Here is a 4,499-nt window from a genome sequence, read left to right on the forward strand (position 1 = left end):
CACATATCAGAGTGCGTACTAATATAATATATCCCTAACCAATATAATATAACACTAACCAATATAATATAACCCTACCAATATAATATAACCCTAACTAATATAATATAACCCTTACCAATATAATATAACCCTAACTAATATAATATAACCCTAACCAATATAATATAATCCCAACCAATATAATATAACCCTAACCGATATAATGTATCACTAACCAATATAATATAACCCTAACCAATATAATATAACCCTAACTAATATAATATAACCCTAACCAATAGAATATATCACTAACCAATATAATATAACCCTAACCAATATAATATAACCCTAACCAATATAATGTATCACTAACCAATATAATATAACCCTAACCAATATAATGTATCACTAACCAATATAATATAACCCTAACCAATATAATATAACCCTAACCAATATAATATAATCCTAACCAATATAATATAACCCTAATAATATAATATAACCCTAACTAATATAACCCTAACTAATATAATATGACCCTAACCAATATAATATAACCTAACCAATATAATATAACCTAACAAATATAATATAACCCTAACTAATATAATATAACACTAAACAATTTAATATAACCCTAACTAATATAATATAACCCCAACCAATATAATATAACCCTAACCAATATAATATATCCCTAACCAATATAATATAATCCTAACCAATATAATATAACACTAACCAATATAATATAACCCTAACCATATAATATAACCCTAACCAATATAATGTATCACTAACCAATATAATATAACCCTAACCAATATAATATAACCCTAACCAATATAATATAACCCTAACTAATATAATATAACCCTAACCAATAGAATATATCCCTAACCAATATAATATAACCCTAACCAATATAATGTATCACTAACCAATATAATATAACCCTAACCAATATAATATAACCCTAACCAATATAATATAATCCTAACCAATATAATATAACCCTAACTAATATAATATAACCCTAACCTATATAATATAACCCTAACTAATATAATGTAACCCTAACTAATATAATATAACTCTAACTAATATAATATAACCCTAACCAATATAATATAACCCTAACCAATATAATACAACCCTAACCAATATAATATATCCCTAACCAATATAATATAACCCTAACTAATATAATATAACACTAACCAATATAATATAACCCTAACCAATATAATATAACCCTAACTAATATAATATATCCCTAACTAATATAATATAACACTAACCAATATAATATATCCCTAACCAATATAATATAACCCTAACTAATATAATATAACACTAACCAATATAATATAACGTAACCAATATAATATAACCCTAACTAATATAATGTAACCTAACCAATATAATATAACCCTAACTAATATAATATAACCCTCACCAATATAATATAGCCCTAACTAATATAATATAACCCTCACCAATATAATATAGCCCTAACCAAAATAATATAACCTAACCAATATAATATAACCCTAACTAATATAATATAACACTAAACAATTTAATATAACCCTAACTAATATAATATAACCCTAACCAATATAATATAACCCTAACTAATATAATATAACCCTCACCAATATAATATAACCCTAACTAATATAATATAACCCTAACCAATATAATATATCCCTAACCAATATAATATAATCCTAACCAATATAATATAATCCTAACTAATATAATATAACCCTAACGAATATAATATAACCCTAACGAATATAATATAACCCTAACCAATATAATATAACCCTAATTAATATAATATAACCCTAACCAATATAATATAACCCTAACCAATATAATATAACCCTAATAATATAATATAATATAACCCTAACCAATATAATATTATATAACCCTAACCAATATTATATAACCCTAACCAATATAATATAACCCTAACCAATATAATATAACCCTAACCAATATAATATAACCCTAACTAATATAATATAACCCTAACTAATATAATATAACCCTAACTAATATAATATAACCCTAACCAATATAATATAATATAACCCTAACTAATATAATATAACCCTCACCAATATAATATAATCCCAACCAATATAATATAACCCTAACTAATATAATATAACCCTCACCAATATAATATAACCCTAACTAATATAATATAACCCTAACTAATATAATATAACCCTAACTAATATAATATAACCCTAACCAATATATTATAACCCTAATCAATATAATATAACCCTAACCAATATAATATAACCCTAACCAATATAATATATCCCTAACTAATATAATATAACCCTAACCAATATAATATAACCCTAACTAATATAATATAACCTAACTAATATAATATAACCCTAACCAATATAATATAACCCTAACCAATATAATATAACCCTAAACAATATAATATAACCCTCACCAATATAATATAACCCTAACTAATATAATATAACTCTAACTAATATAATATAACCCTAACTAATATAATATAACCCTAACCAATATAATATAACCCTAACTAATATAATATAACCCTCACCAATATAATATAATCCCAACCAATATAATATAACCCTAACTAATATAATATAACCCTCACCAATATAATATAACCCTAACTAATATAATATAACCTAACTAATATAATATAACCCTAACTAATATAATATAACCCTAACTAATATAATATAACTCTAACTAATATAATATAACCCTAACTAATATAATATAACCGTAACCAATATAATAAAACCCTAACTAATATAATATAACCCTAACTAATATAATATAACCCTAACTAATATAATATAACCCTAACCAATATAATATAACCCTAATCAATATAATATAACCCTAACCAATATAATATAACCCTAACCAATATAATATATCCCTAACTAATATAATATAACCCTAACCAATATAATATAACCCTAACTAATATAATATAACCTAACTAATATAATATAACCCTAACTAATATAATATAACCCTAACTAATATAATATAACTCTAACTAATATAATATAACCCTAACTAATATAATATAACCCTAACCAATATAATATAACCCTAACTAATATAATATAACCCTCACCAATATAATATAATCCCAACCAATATAATATAACCCTAACTAATATAATATAACCCTCACCAATATAATATAACCCTAACCAATATAATATATCCCTAACCAATATAATATAACCCTAACTAATATAATATAAAACTAACCAATATAATATAACCCTAACTAATATAATGTAACCTAACCAATATAATATAACCCTAACCAATATAATATAACCCTAACTAATATAATATAACCCTAACCAATAGAATATATCCCTAACCAATATAATATAACCCTAACCAATATAATGTATCACTAACCAATATAATATAACCCTAACCAATATAATATAACCCTAACCAATATAATATAATCCTAACCAATATAATATAACCCTAACTAATATAATATAACCCTAACCTATATAATATAACCCTAACTAATATAATGTAACCCTAACTAATATAATATAAGGGCATGACCACACATGGCGGAATTCCTCCGCAACTGTCCGCATCGATGCTGCACAGAATCTGCGTTGCAGATTCTGCAGCGGATCTGCACAAAATGTGCAGTACATTGATGCGGACTAGCTGCTGCAGACTGCGGGAAAAGTGCTTCCCTTCTCCCTATCAGTGCAGGATAGAGAGAAGGGACAGCACTTTCCCTAGTGAAAGTAAACGATTTTCATACTTACCGGCCGTTGTCTTGGTGACGCGTCCCTCTTTCGGCATCCAGCCCGACCTCCCTGGATGACGCGCCAGTCCATGTGACCGCTGCAGCCTGTGCTTGGCCTGTGATTGGCTGCAGCCGTCACTTACACTGAAACGTCATCCTGGGAGGCCGGACTGGAGACAGACGAAGGGAGTTCTCGGTAAGTATGAACTTATATGTTTTTTTACAGATACATGTATATTGGGATCGGTAGTCACTGTCCCGGGTGCAGAAACAGTTACTGCCGATCGCTTAACTCTTTCAGCACCCTGGACAGTGACTATTTACTGACGTCTCCTAGCAACGCTCCCGTCATTACGGGAGCCCCATTGACTTCCTCAGTCTGGCTGTAGACCTAGAAATACATAGGTCCAGCCAGAATGAAGAAATGTCATGTTAAAAAACCAATACGCTCCGCACCACACATAACATGTGCATGACAGCTGCGGACTTCATTGCGGAACTTAGAATCTCCATTGAAGTCAATGGAGAAATTCCGCCATGAGTCCGCAACCAGTCCGCCACTGCTCCGCAACAGACAGAGCATGCTGCGGACACCACATTCCGCTCCGCAGCCTATGCTCCGCAGCGGAATTGTACGCATCGTGTAAACGAACACTGCGAAATTAAAGTGAAAGTCAATGGAGAA

The sequence above is a fragment of the Rhinoderma darwinii genome, chromosome 4 (genome assembly GCF_050947455.1).
Source record: "Rhinoderma darwinii isolate aRhiDar2 chromosome 4, aRhiDar2.hap1, whole genome shotgun sequence".
Lineage (NCBI taxonomy): Eukaryota > Metazoa > Chordata > Amphibia > Anura > Rhinodermatidae > Rhinoderma > Rhinoderma darwinii.